Genomic DNA, 10,518 nt, shown 5'->3' with positions numbered 1-10,518 from the left:
GAGTTCTAATTCAAACTTGGTAACTATGGTATGAAACAATTCAAAAATGGTAAAAATGGTACAGAGCAGACAATTATTTCATAGTGAAAATGAGTACACGAGCATTAAAAAATTGGTTCTGCCATCGTAACATTTTAAATTGCAATTGGTATGAATAGATGTTTCTTCTATAAGATTTGTTGTATCTTTACTAGCACCATGATGATTTTCATTAGTCATAGCAGCTTGTAAAGATGTTGTATTCAATTTGTAGGATAAGTCAGTCAGTCCTCATTCCAGAAATTAATGAGATAAATGACTTAAAATTTAAAGCCACATGCCAATTTTCTCATTCAAACATAGGAAGCGAAAATGAAACCACGAACAATGTTGTGCTGGCATGAATTCCACTACGATATTTGTCCATGTTATAATCTCGCACATCTAGTGTCCAATCTCGCAGATTCTTCGGTAAAACTCAGCCTGGAAATATAAGGAACTCTTCGTAGTCCTCAGCGTAGAAAATATATTTCTACATTTGGTGTCCCATTAGCAAGATTTTTCGGGAAAACTGCGCCCAGAGGTGTACTCATCAAAATCCTCCTTGGCATAGAAAACGTAATCGAATAATACTCTAATCACTCATGAGAATCCTCCTTGATGGGGGAAACAGAATTGAAATACATAACAATATATAAAGAACGTTCCAATAGCGCGTCAATTTCAGTCATGAAACGTGTTGGATCATGTGTCTTGAATCTCAACACACAACCAAAGTAATTTCTCTCCTCAATTTCAAATATATAATGGTATGTAATATGGTATTGATATACAATACTAGTAAAATTTAAAATATAATTAGCACAATTATATTAATAAATTTGTTAAAATACTAAAAGACAACGGTGTTCATAAAGTGGAAAATGTTGATAGGTATTTTAAAGACAAAGTGTTTTTTCTAGTTGAAGATGAGCATGGAGAAGATGAGTAGAACATCAACTATAAGTGATTTTGGTTTACTATGGTTAAAAATAGTAAAATTATTATTTAGAAAGGTGAATTATGATCAAGAAATGGTTGAATATGGATGATCATTGTTGTCCATGTTAAATTAAAGTTGTTTATGATAGATCATAATTTACTATAGTTGATGATTATCTATTTGATGGTGCCTTTACAGATGATGAAAATGCATTGTTTTGGGGAATCAAATACTATAGCGATATTTTTTAAGACGCTGAACCAATGGGGAATGTCCAGTCTGAATTGCTACTTCCAATGGGGAATGTCCAGTCTGAATTGCTACTTCAGAAGGATACGCAAACATTCACTTAAAACACTAGGTGTTCCTTTGAAGAATCTACTTCTATGGTGAGGATTCACTCTTCATATATTCTCTTTTAATGGCAAGGATTGACCCTTCATCTATTATCCTTTTTCATATGCTACCGACTTACTTTGTTTCCATTGCAACATTTGGTAAAATTTCTAGTTATATTAATCTAAAGAAAATTGCTCGACACACACACATGTGTGTATGAGAGAAAGAGAGAGAGTGTGTTTATATAATTCCTTGATTTGCAGACAAGGCTTTTGTTTAAGAAACAACAATCTACGGTTAGGTAAGATATCAGTTGCACCCAACCTAGGGCACACCAACCTTTAACATAGTTAGATTTTTAGCTACCACCTCCTAGCTACAATAATTTTTTGAACAGAGATTTCCACATAAAATGAGACCCTTCAAATCCAAATTCTTTTGATATTTGAGTAATATTATATTGAATTTTGATTTGACAATCATTCTTTTTTTAATAGATATGTAAGTAATTTTGTTATATTTATTTAATATAGAGAAATTTATTTTATATATATATATATATATATATATATATATATATATATATATATATATATACACGGGAAAAAGCATAACATTAGCAATTAAAAGAAAAAAAAATTATAGGATGTTTGTATATACTTATGGAGTTGAATTGTTCTAGTAGTCATATAATTTTTATAAAATAGATTAAAAGATAATTTCATATTAATAATTTTTTAAACTTTAAAAATAAAAATAAAAATAAAAAATTATATATATTTATGGACATTATGATTAGGTTGAATTGTTTTAGTATTCATAAAAAGAAATTATAAAGTAAGCTAAAAATGATTTCAAAATTTTAATACATATTTTTAAATTTTAAAAAAAATAATAAAATTATAATAAAATAACTTATTAATAACCAATCATAAAAAACATTAAATAATGAAATAGTAAAAAACATGAGTACATTTTGACTTAAATAAAAATTTCATAATTTAATACGATTTATTTATTTTACATAAAATTATAAGATTTCTTTTAGGGTAAGGTAAAGGAATTTTAATAATTCACATTTTATGTATTGGGATGGAGAGGAATTTTAATAATTCACATTTTATGTATTGGGATGGAGATGGGGTGAAGGAATTTTATTTTATGTATTGGGTTAGATATGAGGGTGAAGGAATTTTAATATATTTACTATGTATTGGGATGGAGATGAGGGTGAAGGAATTTTAATATATTTAGATGGAGATAAGGGTGAAGGAATTTTATTTTATGTATTGGGTTAGAGATGAGGGTGAAGGAATTTCAATATACTCACTATGTAGACCAAATTTTCATTTTATTTTCCACACTCTCAAAGATTAGAATCAAGATATGTGTAAATTTTCACTTCCAAATCTTATTTTTATGATAGTGAAAGTGAAGTTGGTTGTGTGTATTTCACTTCCATTTATACATTATTGTACATTTTTAGGCAAACCCCCACCCACATGTGCATTGGAATATGGCACTTCCATCCCATATGTGCTATCCCATTTCCTTGAGATTGGTTGGACATGAGGGTGGGGATGACCATGACCATGGGTATGGGAATGTTTAAATGCAATTACAAAATCGCATAGCTAGCCTCCACAGTCACCGTCATGGCTATAGAGTTTGGGGAGGCTTGGTCATCTCCATTTACAATTATACATTCATGTACCTAAGCACCACTTTAGTTTCATGAAAGTGTCAATGACAATAATAATCAAAGTGTGAAAATGTAAAATATGAATGTACATCTCACTCTTCTCATAGCTATACTATACAAAAAATAAAAATATAAAAATATATAAAAGCATATTATCAATATTACCAACTTATAAAATTAAATATATAAATAAACATACACACTCCTATCTCACATTTTAACCAATTATCCACACCCTAATCTTATCCACATTGTAAAAATATTTTTTTCCACTTTATAACTGCTTCATCATACTAAATAAATACTTATGCATACAAAAATATACACCCTTATTTCACATACAAATCCATTATCCAACAATATTATGCTCTAAACCCATATTAATAAAGATAAAACTGAAACATTTGCAAAACAGTTAACCTAGAGTTATTTATAAATATATAATAGTGAATGCATTTGAATTTGAATAACTTTCCTTCTCATCCCCGCCTTACATATATTTACATTAAAAAAATTATTTAATAATTATTAAAATATTATATAAACTAATAAAAATAAATTAATCTCCCATGCAAATATATTATATAAACTAATAAAAGTAATCTTATGTAAATAAGTAAGATTTTTTTTTTGTGCAGAAATGAGCATGCTTTAAAATTGTTTCACATAAATTAATGGTAAATAAGTACGATTTATTATAATTAATTATTTATATATATATGTATATATTCTTGTTTGGAGTATATTTTAAAATTATTTATATTTGGTTAAGAGTTAATTAGAGTATGTTTTAAAATTATTTATGTTTGGCTAAGAGTTAATTTGTTTTACACTGAAGGAAATAGGTTAACCAAAAAATCTATAGGTATATAGAAGGAGTGAAAGCTTACTAGCTGACAGACCACCAACAAGTTATTTCAGATAGAGTGATTTCTCTTGAATGATGGTGATGAATCAACCTCCATTTATAGTTCACAACCAAAAATAATTATCTTCACGGCTGATTTAACCATTAAATTATAATAAATTTTCTCATCGTATAAAAAAACTTTAAAAGAATTATTTTCCATTTTTTTGTATGTCACGTAAAAAGAAAGGCCAACAGAGTGGGGGAATGATAACGTTTGACCAGAGGGATCGTTGTGATGGCAGTATCATGTCCTCACACCGACTAACTTATTCCTGCTAATTATGAAGCAAATTAGTTTCGATGAAAGTGCTCGAGGTTGACTTACGACCGTTTTGATGGGATAGTGCTTTTGATTGAATTGTTTGTCCCCAAATAATTTCTTCAAATATTCCTAAATGTCCAATCACCTGTTTTTTATACAGTTGCAGTGCAGGATTACATTCTTCTGTTTCAAGCATCGCTTATCACATTCATAACTGTGCCTGTCCAATCAGCTGTCTTTTATACAGTTGCAGTGCAGGATTACATTCTTCTGTTTCAAGCATCGCTTATCACATTCATAACTGTGCCTTCCGATTTTGCTGGCAGCCGTTTTTTGTACAGTTGAATGGTAGGAGCACGATCTTCTCATATGATATTTGACAGTGCTTTGTTTGGTTTAGGGGCGAGCGATCCATTGAGATCTCAATTTATTTCTTTAAATTGTGTTGTGATCATCAGATATTTATCAGCTTTCAATTCGGGATCGTCTCTTTTACCGAGCTTGAACTGATCGAATAGTATTCTAGTTGCAGACGATCCCGAACCCAATTGTCGATCGTTGGCAAGGCCTCCATTATTTTCAAAAGTCCGTTAGGGTTTGTTTCACCTTAAAAATATGAGCATTCCTTCTTGGTTGGAGCTATAGTTCCTTTCTTGTAATGATGTCATAAAAGATTTTGATGTCGAAAGTGTTTTGAGTTCCACTCCATTTCGATCAGCACAACCCATTGAAAATCACCCTACATATACTACCCATCATGCCACCATATGTAATTTCGTTGATAACTGCAACTCCGGATGCGTAGCGGGCTGTCCTCCTTATTCGAATCCCGTTTTAACGGCCACATTCTGCAATTCCGGTGGTTCAAATGATGGTCGGTCTCGGACCATCCCGACTGAGAAAAGGAAACAGAAATTGATTGAAAAGCAGAGACGTAAAGATATGAATGCCCTTTTGTCGGTTCTGAAGTCTTTGCTTCCCGATGAAAATCTTAGGGTATGTTTTGTCTTTGATCGTCAAAAGGGTTTTACTGTATTAAAGAGATTATCTGTCCTCACTAGGGTTTTAATTTAATGGAAGGTTCATCTCCTGCAGGGAAAACGATCAATGACAGACCAAGTGCAGGAATCTGTGAATTACATTCACCATCTACAGCGAAAAGTCGAAGATCTTCAAAAAGAAAGAGAAAAGTTGAAGGCTAATTCTGAAAAAATTCCAAATGTTTCATTCCAGGGGCTGCGATTTTCTGGTAACGAGAAATTTTGCATTAAAGCGCCAGCGATGGGGAATCAGACCAGGGGTTCCCTTCAATAAATATAATCTCCATGGGTTCAGCCATTCAGGTCAGGACGAACACATTTGAACATCAGCTTCTGTACTCTGATCTTCTCATGGCGTTGGAAGATGGTGGGCTTGAAGTTGTGTGCGCTTCTTCTTCTACCATTAGCAACAGAGTCTATCATACCATACATGCGAAGGTAAGATCCTGTAATACTCGAATGACAACACTTTTCTTCGCTGTGTTCCGTGTCAGAATATGGCCATATTTTCATATGACTTTTCCTCAATATGGCAGGTGTCTGATCTTAATATTTTTAACGTTGACACCTTGTACCTCAATCTTTGGCACTTGATCGGGATAAGGACGAATCACAAACAAGAACGGGATTCACAGACAGTTGACGCTCAAGCCTAATGTTATCCGCTGCATTGGTGATTTTTTTGGTTGGGAACGCTTGGCTGGTAAAGTAAATGAGAAATTTCTTAGAAATGCAGATTAGTGACTGAACAACAGATTTCTTATAAATGCATTGATTGATACGGGTGTTAGAGCCTCCTGATTTCTTATAAAGTGACAAACGGTATGTTGGAAACGCTTGGCTTGTAAGGTAGATGACAATTTTTTTAGAAACGCATATTAGTTACCGAATAAAAGATTTCTCATAAACTCATCGAGTGATAACGGTCTTAGAGCCTCCTAACTACTAATTTGTTACGTTAACTGGTGCTTGGACTGAGTTTCGTATGGATAATGCTTCCATTTATAAATTTACATAAAAGAGAATGTCTTATCTACAACGGTATAAACACCATCAGATCGATTAAATAGTCTCCAGCCCAAGCTCACCATATGTAAGGTTTAGGGCGTATTTAAGAACCTGAGGATATATAGACCTTGTGAAAAAAATAAGCAGGGCACGTCAGAAGCTTTCCACAGGTGATATTTGGCGATTCTTTTTAGAATGTGGGTAGACATAATAAGCTATAAGACAGTTTGAGGAAAGTAATGGGAATCACAAACATTTGAATTAAAAAATAAATACATTTAAACTCGCTGACAAACGACTCAAGAATCAATATCACAATATCAATATAAATACTAAACTTATCCTGATTGAGATACTCCAAAATCAGTAATCTATTCATCATTGCTTTAATATTGGCATAACCTATCAAATTTAGTGTGTTTTAAATTAGAGTATTCTATTTATTTGTATTTCTTGATCACTATTAATTCAATATTTATTTATTAAGGTAAATTATAATATTTAATTTTGAAAAATCAATATCTATTTTTCAACATTATAAAAAGGAAATTCAAATATTTAATTGAATAATAATATTTTTAATATTATTAAAAAAATATTTTGTTATAATTTAAAATTTTTATTGATGTAAATATTTATCTTATAAATGAAAATTATAATTTTTAAATCTATTTAAATAAATTTGAATGCAATAAATATTTATATATATAGAAATTTAATTATGAGGTTTTATATCAAAATGGTGAGGTTAATTTTATACTTAAAATTTTATTTATTTAATATATATATAAAAAGGGAGTTTAATCAAAATATTATTATTAAGTTTAAGGAAATTAAGGTGGGTAGAAAGAAATTATATATAATATGACAGTGAATAAAGGTAAGGAAAGATATTAGCACCGATGATTTTTTTCTTTAAAATCTTGAAAGAAATTTGTTATTCTTTATTTTATAAGAAACTCTTTTTCTTGATTTTGATGACAATATACAATACTTTCATATATGACAACAAAAATAAGGATCTAACATGAGCCTAGAGGGATCCAATTTCTTCACTTGCAAATTTTTTTATGAGTATACATTATTTAAATGTTTTCTATAGTTATTTAATGTTTATTTATTTATTTTTAGGTTTTTTTTTAAAAGTTAGTTTGGTCTACATGAGTAAAATTTCACCTTTGATGATGGGTGTTACACATCATACTAGGTTGTAGATTGAGCCCCTCAACTCAATAACTTGAGGAACTTCCTCTATGCAAATATATTATAATTGTTTATCATAGTTAATTGTTTATGGAGAGAAATAAATAAGATCCAAATAAGTTTTTTTATCTATATTTTATCAAAATTAAAGGAAATAAAGTTTATCAGATCTTTCTTATAGAAGTGATCACTTATGTAATTAAGAATATGAACATATTAAGTAAGATGAAAAAATGGTCACAAAATTGTTTGACACGAGAATGAAAATCACTTTTGATTAATAGGGCAATGATATAAGAGGCTCACAATTGACCAAACCATTGGAGAACAAAACAAAGAGCTCATATTACAAAATTGGAATAATAATAAAGATATAATTAAACCAAAATTTAAAGAAAAATTATAGTAAGTTAAAATATTATGGAAAAAAATTAATATATTATAAAGTGATTAACTTTAATCTAAAAAATAAAACAATAATGTTAAAAAATGCAAATTTTCATTAACTTAAACATATGATAAAATTATATATCGGTTAATGCTTAAAAAACTAATTAAATAATTTTAAGTAATCTGCTATTCTATTCCTGGTATTGTACTGATATGATACTACATCCCCTAAACGTAAAGGGAAAAACGATGTACCGATATGATACTATAAAAGTAAAGAGAAAAACGATGATGGAATTTGAAGAAATGAAAGAACAATCCAATATACATATATAGGTATAGGTAGTTTATTGCTCACAAATTTTATATTAAAATAGTTCACAATTAAAAATAAAAATTTAATTTATAAAATCTAACTTATAAATTAATTTAAATTTTAAATAATTTTGCTTTTAAATTAAATTATTATTATTTTGAAATTTTTGTAAAAATTAAAAAAACTAATATACATCATAAACATAACAAGCTTTATAAATGGGTCAACGTGACATAATAGCTTTATGGCTTAAACAACTTATATCTAATAATATATATTTGTTTCAAAGAAAATTGTCACTTCATTGTAGGAAAGTGTGAGAATCTAGATGCCAGTACAAAATCACTTTGGGAAAAAAACTGCATATCACAAACATCACTGTGCTGAATGGAATTGTTCCAAGAGCGAACCATGTTAACCTTCAATGTTTTTTGTTATAAAATAATGGGATATGTCACGTTACCATATGCAAGGAAGTGCTGAATGGAATTGTTCCAAGAGCGAACCACGTTAACCTTCAATGTTCTTTGTTATAAAATAATGGGATATGTCAAGTTACCATGTGCAAGCAAGATTGCAAATCCCCACATCCCCACCCTCCTTCCCAGATACACGTGTCCGATTCTTAGTTGAGGGGTGACATTAATACACGCAATGAGAAGTAGGCACTAGTATTTTCATTTTACAACATTTATGTTTGGCGTCCTTTACCGAGCTGACAAATTTGCACCGACGGGTAAAAATGGCTTGAACCTGGTAAAATAGTTCTAAAAGATTAGGAAGTAAGAGTGTTTGAATTGTGTTGTTTATAGTTCCCCGATTGGGTGAGAAGTGGAGAGGATGGCGTTCTCAAGGGAACACGTGAGCATTTATGTGAGAAGTGGAGAGGATGGCATTCTCAAGGGAACACGTGAGCATTTATGTTAGGCATGTGGTCTCAGGTGGGTGGGTTAGCCTCCCTGTGCACCCATAACACCTTGAGTATGGGAGAGAGTAAATTCTGGCATGTGAGGTTTCATGTCGCTTAGGGTCTCGAACGTGGTGGTGAACGTAACATTATGGAGGGTGGCAGGGATGTTCGTTGGGTATTCTGCGTATGCACGAGTATTGGTGTTTGTAGTGTGGGCATTGTAGGAAGAAGCGGGAGTTGCAGAGGCTCCATTGTCTTGGTGAGGGGATGATATCGCCATGAGTGTTTCCACCTCTACTTTCGAGTGTGCGTCATTGTTAATTGTCGAATTAGGCTTCACAAATTTGAGTGTGCAGCAAAAGAAGTATACAGTTGTCTGTTTGGGGTGGTATTATATTGTTTTTGTTTCATCTTGCACAGTTTGAGTCTGGGTTGGGTGGGAACTAGTTTTCTCTGGAACGGGCTAGAAGTAGTGGTCCTCTTTGCTCCATTTACAGGCTTCTATGTTGTTGGGTGGAGCCATTGGAGCAACATATCGACCTCTGGTTAATGGGGCTCGCAGGTGGTTGCTTCATGGGAGGTGCATATTTCAAGCTCGTGGTGGGTGGTTGTTTTGTTCTTGGTGCTATGGGATGGGGAGATTTAGCTGGGGCTGATGGTGTCTCCTTTTGTGCAAGATGTTTGGGCGATATCAGGCGGGTGGTCCTTTGTTCATTCTAGTGGTGTCGGGAAGTCAACCATGTGCCCTATTCCTCGCTTGGGGTGTTCCTCCACCGAGTGGCAGCGTAATTCAGGCAGTTTTGGCATAGACACATCTAGGTCTAGGCTTGAGATAGTGAGTGGTTGCGATGGCCCGATTTAGGGTGGTCGAAGCGGTGGTGAGTCGAGTCACGCGACATCGGGAGGCAGAGGAGGTGGGCAGTCGGAGCGCTCTAAGCGTGCAGGGTCTGCTACTCAGGGTGGTATGCGTGGGGGCTCTACATGGTGTGAGGGTGGCCATAATTCACTTTTCGTGCAGCAAGGGGGCTAGGCTCATCGTGGTGTTTCTAGGCGTAGTGTGTCAGGGTGTTACGGTGGTTGTGTTCAATGACAATTTTGTTATCTTGAACAATGTCGAGACTTGATTCAATCAATTTTAGAGTGTCTGGAGACTTTGGAGCAGGTTTGATAGGAGGAGCATATCGAATTGATAGCAACTTTGAAGAAAATGCATTTCTTTCAGTGCCATGTTTGAGAGAGTGTAGTGGTGGTCTGGCAAGGCCAAAATTTGTTATCGGAGAAGGTTGAGAAGTTGGAGGCCTGGATGGGCCATTTTGAGGAACTTGTAAAATGCTCCTTTCATCCTTCGTTGCCTCCTGGAACAACCCCGGACAACCCAACCTCCATCACTTATGACGACTAGCATGGACATAGGTGTTTTACATGTTTTGTTTTCTTACTAGTGTGTATGGCCTCTTAAGTTGTGGATTGTGGCTCT

At 32.7% G+C, this 10,518-nt stretch overlaps 1 pseudogene; it reads left to right on the top strand.

Annotated features, from left to right (window-relative positions):
• Positions 1 to 4,193: 4,193 nt before the first annotated feature.
• Positions 4,194 to 5,949, top strand: LOC149230253 (transcription factor bHLH120-like; annotated as a pseudogene).
• Positions 5,950 to 10,518: the final 4,569 nt, after the last annotated feature.

This window comes from Pinus tabuliformis, chromosome J, assembly GCF_031772625.1.
Source record: "Pinus tabuliformis cultivar Carrire ecotype Pingquan chromosome J, CPIR1, whole genome shotgun sequence".
NCBI lineage: Eukaryota > Viridiplantae > Streptophyta > Pinopsida > Pinales > Pinaceae > Pinus > Pinus tabuliformis.
The sequence above is the reverse complement of the archived record's forward strand: the minus strand, read 5'-3'. Positions and strand labels throughout refer to the sequence as shown.